Source organism: Tachypleus tridentatus, chromosome 5 (assembly GCF_004210375.1).
Source record: "Tachypleus tridentatus isolate NWPU-2018 chromosome 5, ASM421037v1, whole genome shotgun sequence".
NCBI classification, from domain to species: Eukaryota; Metazoa; Arthropoda; class Merostomata; order Xiphosura; family Limulidae; genus Tachypleus; species Tachypleus tridentatus.
This window is the reverse complement of record NC_134829.1, coordinates 38,406,331-38,420,224: the sequence shown is the minus strand read 5'-3', so window position 1 is coordinate 38,420,224 and position 13,894 is coordinate 38,406,331. Positions and strand designations below refer to the sequence as shown.

At 36.8% G+C, this 13,894-nt stretch overlaps 1 long non-coding RNA gene across 2 annotated transcripts in view; it reads right to left on the bottom strand.

Moving 5' to 3' along the window:
• Positions 1–11,315, bottom strand: part of LOC143250963 (uncharacterized) — a 42,896-nt gene extending 31,581 nt beyond the window's left edge. Inside the window, exon 1 of one of the 2 annotated variants that reach the window (XR_013028453.1) lies at positions 10,498–11,315. This is a non-coding gene — a long non-coding RNA (uncharacterized LOC143250963). The remainder of the gene's footprint in view (positions 1–10,497) is intronic. The other variant, XR_013028452.1, reaches the window with a different exon arrangement.
• Between the last annotated feature and the right edge of the window lie 2,579 nt (positions 11,316–13,894).

Sequence of the window (13,894 nt, the reverse complement as noted above, 5' to 3'; positions counted from 1 at the left end):
GGAAGACTGGTGTTTGTTGAATTTCTGTTTTGCCGTTTTTTAGTTGCAAAAACCGGTGGATATGAAAGTATACTCCACTGGCCTCTCCAATTTCCCTGTAAAAAGGCCTCTATTTTCCACCTTGGCACAATGAAAGCATATGACTTTTTGAGTCTGATTGTCGAAGTGCAGCCATGGGAAGTCATCAAACCACTTGCCCTGGAAGTTGATATTTTGAGATTTTGCTTTCTGTCCTAGTATCAGTTGTGCGTCTAAATGATATGGCTTTCCACGCTGTAGCTGTGGAGTGTCAGATTTTTATTGCTGCACAAACGTATTTCACAATTATCTATCTGGTGGTTCATGATGTGCAATAGTTGCACAAGAATTTTCAGACTCGTCCTCTGATGAACATGATATTTCCTCTGTATGGCAAGTTTCTATTCCTTTGCTTGAGATTGTTGGATTATCTCCATCTGCATTGTCACTTGTACTACTGGTAACTGACTTGCAGAACTGTCTAATATCGGAAAGTTTCAGACACTTGCTTGTCATAATTGGAATCTGTTTCCCAGATGGCTCAACAGGCTAAAATACAGTCTTTATTGAAAAACGTTAGTACAACAAACGAAGATAGAACAGAATGGAAGTAGGACTGAACTGTACAATGTATTTTAGTGGAACGCGCGAACCTATCACAGTGACTATCGAGCTGACTGACCGCCTGTGCATCACTGGGACAATAATGTGCGTCAGTTACAACACAAGTAATTGCAAGTTTCTCGAAAAATACTTAAACAATCACAAATATATTATATTCCTGTTAAAGCTCATCAAAAAGCAAACACGTTGTGATATAATGTCTATAAACACGTCTATTAAATAAAAACACCTAAACAAAAACTAGCAATACAATTCGAGTAGAGGCTTTAGGCCGTTGAAATAACTCCTTTTGTGTTCTAACTATACAAGAAAATACAATATTTTTACTACCTATAATAAGATAATATATTGTTTATTTACCATAAAGCATCAGCACTTTATTAGAGGGCGGTGATAATCTGAAATTTCGTGGATTAATGAGGGCCACAAACACAGGTCTAATGAGCCCTGTTGTAAAATCGAGGCTCAGACTAAAGGGAGCGGGGGTGTGATGTAGTGCGCGTCTGGATCTGAGCAGCCCAAACCTGTCGTTAACTGTACACTAAACGTACATTATGGTTAGCGGCTTCGGCAGCTAAGGAGAGTAAGGCGTTCGACAATAAAACCGGCTAGACATGCATAAGAACAAATGGCGTAGGAAAACTGCACAATATACACATAAGATTGATGCAGCTACAAGCTACAAATTGCCTGCCAGTTCTAGATCACAGGAGTTTACGCTTGGGAGTAATATTTTCGATTTTCATGTTCTGTTCAATCTGTTGTGATGAAAATTTTACTTAATCTTACACTACGTACAAGACGTAAGTAGATTCTGTGATAGTGCTTGCAAGCTTTCCATGTATACTTAGGCCTACTGACTGATACTTACGAACTATCGCTTAGATCGAAAAGCTTAGAAGCACGCCTGTATTAAAGATGTACATTTCGGCTACTGAAAAAGCCTACATCTAGGCCAAATTATGTAATTCGATTGGTAAGAACACGAGAATCACAAGAACAAACGCACAATTTGTAGGCCTGTGATGCAATAAAACAATTCAACAGACCAAACTGTAGGGGGAATGACTGTATGCACCATACTCACCACCTAAAATGAAGGGGGGGATGTATACCCTCCATCCCCCCAGGATCTACGCCCCTGACAACCTGAACCTAATTTGTTTGAACGTCTGAAATAATAAACTTGCACTGTAGCAAATATGTGCACTTGGAAACCAATGCATTTCTATATAATTTGCAAAATATCTGCTTTTAGAAAGTACGAGTAAAAAAAATATTTTTTTTGAGTGAAATATTATTAATTTATTTCTCACCAGAGTGGAGTAAGAGTCGAGCTGTCCAGTGTCATACGTCACGAAAATTTAGCCTAAACGTTGGGTTTCTTCACTGAGTAGTACCGGACTTTCAATGTGTGAAATATTTGGCTGAAGATGTTTCGATACATACTTTTAAATTGTATTTTTTTATATTCATTGCCACATAAAGAAACGACAGTTCATTTACTCTCCGGGCCCGGCATGGCCAAGCGTGTTAAGGTGTTCGACTCGTAATCCGAGGGGCGTGGGTTCGATTCCCGGTCGCACCAAACATGCCCACCCTTTCAGCCGTGAGGTTATTATAATGTGACGGTCAATCCCACTATTCGTTACTAAAAGAGTAGCCCAAGAGTTGGCGGTGGGTGGTGATGACTAGCTGCCTTCCCTCTAGTCTTACACTGCTAAATTAGGGACAGCAAGCGCAAATAGCCCTCGAGTAGCTTTGCGCGAAATTAAAAAAAACCAAAAAAACATCATTTACTCTCGCCCTCTATAGTTATATACTGAAGTTAAGATATTATTTTCGTTCTTAAACATTTTCAAATAAACGCACTAAATAATTACAAAATATCTAAGTATAATGCAACGCCTTGTTGTAGCAGGGATGGTCAACCTTTCAAGTACGTATGCCAATTTTGTGTTCTGAATATTGAGTACGGTGTTACTAACACAAAAAAGCACCACAAATCACAGGAATCGGGGTGGGGGTAGAGAGAATGTTTCAAACAGTGAAATTAAATTTAAATAAAATTATTAATAAAATGGCACGTATTTTAATAATAGGACATAGTGTGGGTGGTGTGTGTGAAAATTCCGAACCAGATCTGTGCTCTGTGCAACAACGTATGATATAGTATTTTCTAAACGATAGGAGTGCAAGACGTTTGTCTCAAATATTGCCTTATCGTATATTATCAGTAAAGATAATTGTTTGTTTGTTTGTTTTTGAATTTCGCACAAAGCTACACGAGGGCTACCTGCGCTAGCCGTCCCTAATTTTGCATTATAAGAGTAGAGGGAAGGCAACTAGTCATTACCACTCACCGCCAACTATTGGGCTACAATTTTAGCAAAGAATAGTCGGATTGACCGTTCCATTATAATGCCCCCATGGCTGAAAGGGCGAGTGGGTGGTGATGACTAGCTGCCTTCCCCTTCCCTCTAATCTCACACTGCTAAATTTGGGACGGCTAGCACAACTAGCCCTCATGTAGCTGTGCACGAAATTTAGAAAACAAACAAACAAAACAGTTTTCGTTATCTCATTTCTTAAATGTTTATGTCCATTTATGAAGAATAAATGTTGAGCGACATACAGGCACATGGATTCATTTGAATGTTACATGTTTTTTAACAGCTTACTGCTATGTTAGATTTTTTTCCCACCGAATTATTACTTACCGGGTTAGGTGATTTTGTGCCTGAGGTTTCGTGTAGACATGTGCTTAACAAGCAAATTACGAAATCCTGTAGAATAAATTACCACTCAAATAGTCACAATAAACCATACAGAGACAAAGTACGAGAGCAAACTCGAGAAATAATAAATTCTCAACATGTAAGTTTCTAATTAATGCTATACATGGAATAAATTATTTTCCAATTAATGCGTGTAACGGATACTCTGTTATATATGTTTTAATATCAATGTTTATTTAAGTTAAGTATATAAATACAAATGTACATAATTTGTACTGTTAATTCTGTATTGCGATATTTTTTACTTATTCTTTTAAGTTGTAGTAGATTCTCGAATGTAAGAATCAACAATACATGTATATACGTAAACCAAATGTATCGTCAGTATTGTTGTGCAGACTGAAATTTCTAGAAGCTCTCCTCACGTCTGTAAATGTAATCAATGCGACGCGCCAGAAGACAACATATATTATTGGTTTGCTATGATTGGTATACCATAAACCTGTAAAGCTGTGACTAATTAACACTTATTAATCGGGAACTTCATATATTTGAACAGAAACGTTTATAAGTTATAAACGTTATAAGTTATAAGTTTATAAGCATTACAAACCATTTAACTTCAGCGGATTCACTTCGCATTTTAGAATCTTCACGAAGACACTATATGACTTTAGTGGTGAAAAACGCAACGTTTTCAGAAGAGCGAAGAACGCAAAGCTAGGTAACTCCCTGTTAAGCGAATTTTATCTACGTCAACTCGAAATTAGCTCGCTCATCGTGAACCCTCGATAAAGTATCAAGGAAGTTTCACACGAGATGGAAAATTCAATACTCTTTGTAAGTTTGTAAAACTTTTGTATATAGTTCATTATTTGTAATAATCATTATTGTAAACTATGTTTTTGTTTGTATATTAAAGTACCTTTTTACTAGGAAAAATACTGTTTTCATCAATCTTTTTGGCAAGTATCATAAAGTGGATACATATTGACATATTTATCTAACTTCTAAATATAAATAATCATTTAACTCAGTTTTAGATCATTTCAAATTGTAATACATAACATTCGCATTGATAAAACACCGGATGTTCTTCAGTGGTGGAAAGTGATGGACTCAGAGAAATTCTTGATGGTGAAGAAAAGAAGGTAATTTGTTTATAAAACTACCCTAGGACACTCTCAATGCTGCACTCATAATTATTGTCCAGATTTTAGTAAAATATTCGTAGAAGGTATTTCTGTTGCGGCTTGTAAAACTATAACCAATAACAATAAAACTGAAGTTTCTACTATAAATATGCACATTGTTTACTCTAATAAAACAAAGAGCTTTTGACTAGTATAAAACAGAGTATTTCTCATTAATATAACAGTGCTTAAACGGCATTTAAATTTTTACGGTATTTAAATGGCTTTGAAGGGTTTAATTTGGTAATGAAGAACTTAAAAACGTTTAAAGAGTGGAAATCTGAAGGACTTTCAAGAATTAACTTACAAATATCCCTACAACCTTTGCAGGAGTTTGTTTAGAAGCTGTGCATAAATTTTGACGCAGTATATCTAACAATTGTTATTGCATGCTTCGATGTTTGAACGGTTTCGAAGAGCAATTTAACCACTAGTGACGGAAAAAAATTGATTAAACATCTCTCTTTGTCTTTTAAGAATCAACACGAGAAGAGTCCTATAACCTGCATAGGAATTTTTAGTAAGTTTGTTCAAGTTTGAATAAAGTATTTATAGCAGTGTTTATAATCTGTAGGAATGTAAAACAATGATAATAATATAACGAACAAATGAATGAATTTTGTCTAACCATCGAGAAAAATAAATTATTTTGGTAGCATCAGTATTTTAGTAAACTTAGATATTGATACAAAAGGTCTTGAGTATTGCGTCAAGAACAAGTCTGATTTTTAAGATGGGCTTTTTCTGTATGCTATATTAGAATTCTTGTGAAATTCTTGGACGAAACCTGTTATTAATCACTGTCTTGGTTCACGATGACATAAATGTTTTTTTATAACTACTTCAGTTCTTAATTGTAAATGAAATCCAGAATAATTCATGAACATGGAACACAACTATCAAAATTAATTAAATATTTATTAGAAAACCATTGAGGTTGCACAAGCAGGACACAAGGAGAACGAGGTTGGATAAATAGGACACAGCTAGAAAAAGGCTGAAAAGCAAGACATGGAAATGACTGCTACAGCGGGGCACGACTACAGCGAAGCTGGATAAGCATGACACGAACAAATAAGGTTAGATAAGCAGGAAATGGCTAAAACAAGGCTAGACAAACAGTATACGATTACAATAAAGCTGCATTAATAGGACACGACTAAACAAGACTAAATAGTAGTATACGGTTACAATAGAGCCGAAATAAGAGACGACGACTAAACAAGGCCGGATAAGTGGTATACAATTACAATAAGGCTGAATTAAGATAACACCACTAAACAAGGCCGGATAAGCAGGGCGTGACTAAACAAAGTTTGGAAGTATGATTCGACACAGACTGAATGAGTGTAACATTGTTTCTTTGTTGAGGTTTTTTTAATTTTGCGCAAAGCTACAAGAGGGCTATCTGCGCTAGCCGTCTCTAATTTAGCAGTGTAAGTTTAGAGGGAAGGAAGCTAGTCATCACCACCCACCGCCAACTCTTGGGCTACTCTTTTACTAACGAAGAGTGGATTGACTGTCACCTATAACGTCCCCACAGCTGAAAGGGCGAGTGACTGGGAAGTGGAACATGACATGAGCGTGCCATGAGTAAATGTTCATACAATATACAATACGATTTTTTTATTGGTTCACTATTTCTCATAGTTCCTCAACATAACTTTATTTCGGGTTATAACTTGACACAGAATTTCCACGTCTTCTGTAGCTTCGTTTATGCTTGGATTTCACTAACTTTTCCATGAATTATTATTGTAAAGAAAGTTAGTTAATGTCATGTGAGAACTTACACGAGCAATTTACCAGAATATTTATGTAGTTGCCAAGTTAACAAGAGCTACATTAAATTATAGAATAATCAGCCGAATTGTGCAGGATATTCGTTATTGCTAGGTTTTTGTAGACTAGGTTTCTTTATCTTGCATAACAAGTCGATACACCGAAGAAACGGTATTTTCAATTTCTAGATGAAATGTTTTGTGCTACGAATAAGACTTGGAAAACACTGAATACAACATAGATAAAAAAGCACACACGAAAGAATCGTTTGAAAAATAAAAGTCTGAAATCCTAGTCACAGTATCTGATAATAACAACATATCTAGTTAAAGGTACGAATGTCAGCAATTGAAAGCAAACGTGGCATGGTCTGAAATGGATACCAGCTTGAATCCATCGACAGTAAAGGTAATTTTGAGGTTTTTTAATGAGGGGCTGTGCGGTAAATAACTATATAACCGCTGCAACAAAAAGCTTTGAAAGAATGGTCATTACGCGCATGTGTATTCTATCCACCTTACTAAGTCTTAAATTCAAATTGCAAAACGGGAAACACCGTTCTTGGGGTTTTACTCCTAAGGTTATCTGTATAAACACATATCTATATATGCAGTAAATTACCGGTGGATGTTCTGTTTTGTTGTTTACGGGATGCTTAATAACATATAAACCACACATCAAAACATAAATAAAAATGCACACTATAATGCAGTTAATCCCAATATTACTGCTTGGGTCTCTGTTTTATATTTCACACATAAAATGGGGGCCTATCACTGATTGATTTGGCCTCTTATTTACAATCAGTGTATTAACGAATAAACATAAAATTACTGAATATGATGCAATTCGTGGACCTCACAGGTAGTGAATGGTAGATGACCCAACATATCGAGGTCACAATTTAGTTCCAAAACGTTATTCATTAAAGGGGAGAACGTCAGGTGTTATAATACTTAGTAAATTATTTTACTTGTATAGTTTATCAAGTGGGTACCAGCAGTTTCAAGGTGGGTTATCAAACTAACATTTGCCCGTTTTCTGAACCCCACTGAGGAAGAAATTATGGGTGATGATAGTGCTTATCAGTTCCACGTGAAACTTAACAGAAGCCACGCTGTTCGAAAAGCACTAAACTAGTAGGATTGTTTAAAACAGATTTTAGTCGCTTATTTATATAAAAAAAGTGTTTATTTTTCAAATTTTCACAGTCTACATTGGGCACTTATTAAATAATCTCTCAACAATAACCCCAAAATTAACCGGAAACCCTTTTATGTGGAGATACAGTAGAAAAATACACAGAACAACAACTAAAACAGAAGAGACTTCTACGGACACTTTCAGTAAATGACCACTGGGTGCCAATAATAAATTAAGAGCGGAAACATTTGAGAAATATCCAGGAACAAAATATGGATTTTGTCGTTTATTTAAAATCTCTAATTTGTGGATAAAAGTTGATTTATTATTGTTATATGATGTTTGTTTTTGTTTTTTGAATTTCATACAAAGCTACTCGAGGGCTATCTGTACTAGCCGTCCATAATTTAGTAGTGTAAGACTAGAGGAAAGGCAGTTAGTCATCACCACCCACCACCAACTCTTGGGCGACTCTTTTTCCAACGAATAGTAGGATTGACCGTAACATTATAACGCCTCTACGGTTGAAAGGACGAGCATGTTTGGCGCGACGGGGATGCGAATCCGCGACCCTCAGATTACAAGTCGTACGCCTTAACGCGCTTGGCCATGCCGGGCCCATTGTTATATCAACCTAACAATATCTGATCGACTGTGAGCTATTGGTTAGCATGATGAGAAGACCATCAGAAAATCTAACACTTTCAGGTATAAGTGCGTTATAAGTGTGACACCCAACCACTCGGTTAAGAGTAGCCGTGTGTAGACAATGAACGTTCCTCATTAGTTGTATTCCTTCTAGTTCGAGGCATGTGTGGCCCAGCAGTTAGCGTGTTCGTACTGCGAATCCAAGGTTTTGTGTTCCGCGTTTTGTTGCTGCAAAAACTCATTGCACACTCCAATGACGCACTTTAAACTGATGATCAAACGCAATTATTTGGTCATATTTGAGAAGCTCAAGAACGAGCTGAATTCCTCGAGACAATAAGCTCAAAATGCACCAATAACAACAGCTCTCTGAAGTAGGTGCATTATTAAATAAGCGTAGCCTAGTCGTAAGGTGTTTGATTTTGAATTTCACGCAAAGCTACACAAGGGCTATCTGCGCTAGCCGTCCCAAATTTAGCAGTGTAAGACTAGAGGGAGATCAGCTAGTCATCACCACCCACCGCCAACTCTTGGGCTATATCTTTTATCAATGAATAGTGGGATTGACTGAACGTTATAACGCCCTCACGGCTGAAAGGGCTTGCATGTTCGGTGTGACGGGGATTCGGACCCACGACCCTCGAATTACGAGTCGAGTACCTTAATCACCTAGCCATGCCGGGCCTAAGTCTAATGTCCAGATTGTCACTGCATAAATGAAGGCCGTAATTGTTATGCGGAATGTGAGTCGTAAACTAGCCGTAACTTGACGCTTTTCTGAAGATGTCAGTCTGACGTAGACAGTCAAAAGACTTAGAGGTCAGAGACATAAATTTATGTTTCAAAGTAATTTAATGCATCGTGATTTAAACTTTAAATATGATCTGTTCACTGACATTGGTATGCATACAAAAAATGAAGCAAATATAGAGATGGCTAATAACAATGTAGTAGGGATGGCATTTTCACCATCACTACCTAACAACACAAGCAAGAATTAACATATAGCAATATATATAACTATTCAACCACAATTGAATTCAGTGTATCACACTTTTGTTTGTTAAATAGCAGTAGAATAAATTAGATAAATTAACTTAAATAGTGATTGAATATTTATACCCATAACTATATGTTAATTATTGCCTACATACTGTTATGCAGGGTTGGTGCATATGTCATCACTATTATCGTATTGACATTGTTTCTGACAGACCAATATTAGTCAGCCTTACATTTACATTCTTTATCGTAATGGTTCATATTTCCTTATTTCCCTGTTTATTTTTAATGCACTGTTTCAATAGCTATAGAAAGGTTGAACTTATAGCTAAGTTTCAAACACAATGAGGTTCCAATTGTAATGTTTATTGTTTATCTGTTATTATCTGGTAATTATTGTTTCACACTGTTGTCATTTTGAAATACAATAAAGTTCCGTAAAAATGCTAACTTCAAGGAGTAATAATCACCTCTTTTGCAATGGAATTATGATTTTAAAAAAATTACTACATGTTTTATCATTATTAATAATACTTATAAAAGCGGTAACTCTGTTCGAAACTGGGTCATGCATGTGAAACTGGTTATCATGTGATAAAAAACACAAGAGATTCAAACCTTTTTGCTGTAATATCTCCAGACATTCCCGGAACTTTTGACTCAGTCATTACATAGATACTGTTATACAAAGAAACATTCTATAGTATTGACCTCTTGAGAAGACGTCCCTACATAGACAAAGCTATCGCCTGCCATGATGCAAAATGGTCAGCGCTTGCTACCAAATATCAGATTCAACCATTCAAGTATCTAACATACACGATTGCCAGCTTCTTGATTTAACAAAATGGTTGAACAAAATATTGGTGTACTATATTTTCTTACACGTCCATGAAAACTGATTTGCTTTATAGGTACAATTCTATTTATTGTTCCTTTGTGGTTGACTTTTAATTATACGATATTAATACTATAAGATTAGTAACAACAAACTTGAAACACATCAACATTATCCTAATAGTAAACTTATGGTATAAGTGTTATTGTAAATATTTCTAGAACAATATTTTAAACCTTAAGTACTCTAGATTTATTTACAATACACATGTTCTAATTTAGTATTCAAATTTGTAAAATAACACATTTTATGTACATTATTTATGTACTACAATAGTACACAAATAATGTACATAAAATGTTATTAGGGATTTCTTAATATCATAACTCAGCTATCTATACATGTGGATCTTAAATAACCATAGTCGTCATGTACGTTATGCCACATTTTCGCTTCATCGCATTGGATAAAATAACTTTACTGTAAATAAAAAAGTTATATAATTAAATACCTTTACATTCAAACTGTTCGAGGAAACGTAGGCACTTCTAAGCTTTCGTGATCTTGGCTTCGTGTTTCCTCGATTTCTGGTTCTAGACGTATTTCTCTCCCTTTTTCGACCTGAGACCTGCTAGGCTTCGGGATTACTCACTGATGACAGCTAGTATTATGTCTGTATAAGTGCCCCCAGCAGGATTTGGGCCTCCACCCGTTTTGAGGTGTTTCCTGTTTGAGCAATCTCTCTTTGTTCTCGAGAGGAAGTATTGCTATTTGTCTAGCCTGTGCTCTCAATATATTAACGGCTGTTTTAATAGCTAACAATTCTCCCACTGTTTTAACATAATTGTTGTGTTAATTTTAGAAAATAAAATTCTCTGTATACATCAACAGTAGTGTACGTACTTCAAAACGACATAAAGTTTTTCTTTTATGCCGTTTCTGTTTGAAACGTGACAGCCAGTAGATAACACGCGAAACAATTAGTTTGTTTGTTTGTTTTCTGAATTTCGTACAAAGCTACTCGAGGGCTATATGTGCAAGCCGTCCCTAATTTAGCAGTGTAAGACTAGAGGGAAGGCAGCTAGTCATCACCACCCACCGCCAACTTTTGGGCTACTCTTTTACCAACAAATAGTGGGATTGACCGTCACATTATAACGCCCCCACGACTGAAAGGGAGAGCTTGATTGGCCGACCGGGATGCGAACCCGTGACCCTCAGATTACGAGTCGTACGCCTTAACACGCTTGGCCATGCCGGGCCCTCGAAACTATTAGAAATCACATCATCTCCTAGGACATATTGGCTGCACCTCAATCATAAGGTATGTGTTAGAACGCTAGGGAACACTTTACTGGAGTGCAAAGTTCAAACTCGACGTTTAGTGGCTGAAAAATAAATATGATCGTAAGTGTGTCAGAATAACATAGTATATTGTGTGGTTTACTTTAAGCTCACTTTATTTTTCTTATTTCAGAAACTAGCTTATATTTATACTGACTTTTGGCGTCATGGGCAAAATTGATATTCGTGTAATTTTCATGTAGGAGTTCAAGCTTGGTTACTATGTGGCATGGCTCGTAATACGAATCATGCACTTGGTGATAGCACAAATAATGAGCCAACCAAAAGGCCCGACATGGCCAGGTGGGTTAAGGCCTCGTGATCCGAGGGTCCCGGGTTCGAATCCTTGTCACACCAAACATACTCGCCCTTTCAGCCGTGGGGGCGTTATAAGTTAGGTCAATCCCACTATTCATTTGTAAAAGAGTAGCTCAAGAGTTGGCGGTGGGTGGTGATGACTAGCTGCCTTCCCTCTAGTCTTACACTGATAAATTAGGGACGGCTAGCGCAGATAGCCCTCGTTTAGCTTTGGGCGAACTTCAAAACCAAACAAAACTAATGAGCCCACAGCACACCGTTGGATTAGAAGATTTTGCTGTGGTGTCACAGGCCTTGAAAATGAGTCTCGGGGCCACCATCAGACAGCCATTAATGTGGATGAATTGAAGGCCTCATTTGAATCAGATACCCACCAAACTGTTAGAGCAACTTGCCGAAAAAACTTAATGTTTATCGTTGAACAGTTTCCCAACATCTTGGACCAATTGGTAAGGTGAAAAAGCTCGATAAATGGATACCTCACGAAGTGAGTGAAAACTATGAAACAAGACGAGTTGAAACGTGTTACTCACTCCTTACTCCCAACAAAAACGACCCATTTCTCCAATAGAATTGTCAACGGTAATAAAAAATGGATTCTGTAAAACAATCGACGACGATCTGACTTGACGAAGCACCAAAACATATACTCTACACCCCAAGAAGCTTATGGTCAGTATGTGGTGGTCGTTAACAAGTGTGATCCATTATTCATTCTTTAACCTAAAAGGAACAACTAGAGCAGAGAAATATTGTTGTGAATTTCAAATTGTGCATCAAAAGTTGTCAAAAAAACACTCAGCGATGGTTAATCGCAGCGAATCCCTACTGTTTCATGACAATGCTCGGCCTTATGTCTCAAGCATAACTGTCCAAAAACTAAACGAACTTCAGTATGAAACTTGACCTTATCCGCTATATTCAACACGTCTTTTCCATACAGAATATTACTATTTAGACATTTGTTTAAAGGAAAATACGTTTGCAAAGCAAAGGTCAATTCAAAGTGTTGGAAGAGTTGATTACATCGAAGGACATAAAATTCTTTAAAGATGACATTTATAAACTTACAACTTATTGGCAGAAGTGTATTTAGTCTAAAAGAGCTTTTGATTAAATAAATTATACAATAGAAATGATGTACTTGTTTCATATTTTCATTTAAAAATCAGACATTTCATATGAAAGAGCCTGATAGCATAAATCAGAAGTAATAGCACATGTGTTCTGTACTTTGAAAGATTTAGCTTAAATAATTTTTAAGTCTGCTATAAAACATCTCGTCCAAAATAACAATAACTGTATCTATCGTGAAGAGCCACGTGTCTGCAATGTCAGCAAGGTTTACCAAGGTTACACTTTTCTGCAGGTTATATAACATATTTCTAGGGCGGGTTTACAAACCTGACAGCCTGATACGTATTAGTGAACCGGAATCTCTACGCATGATCATAGACTCTCAGGTTTCTGAGTTCATTTCGTGTATTTAGAAGGAACTTTCAGACTCGTGTAAAGGTAGAATAGTAGAATGATTTATGCTACACAAAATATTAACAAACCAGAGATACTGTTAGTAGCTTGATAAAAATTAATGATAATTAAGAAGACGTAATTTAAGGTCCTACAGAAACAGTTTGTTTGTTTTGGAATTTCGCACAAAGCTACTCGAGGGCTATCTGTGCTAGCCGTCCCTAATTTAGCAGTGTAAGACTAGAGGGAAGGCAGCTAGTCATCACCACCCACCGCCAACGTTTGGGCTACTCTTTTACCAACGAATAGTGGGATTGACCGTAACATTATAACGCCCCCACGGCTGGGAGGGCGAGCATGTTTAGCGCGACCAGGATTCGAACCCGCAACCATCGGATTACGAGTCGAATGCCTTAACACGCTTGGCCATGCCGGGCCTACCCACAGAAACAGAGCGGTGTGTTTGCAGATTTACAACGCTAGAATTTCAGTTTCGATTCTCGTGGTGAGCAAAGCACAGATAGCCCATTATGTAGCTTTGCGCTTAACTTTAGAATAACAACTTATTACCTTTTCCCCCTCAGTGCCACGGTGGTATCTCTTATAACTCACATCGCTAGAAACCAGGTTTTGATACCCGTGGTGGGCATCGCACAAATAGCCAATTATGTAGCTTTGTGCTTAATTCCAAACAAACATAATGAAACGAAAAAGAAACACTTGCAAAAATAAACAATTTCTATAAATATTTTGTACAAATTTGATGCTTTAAGATG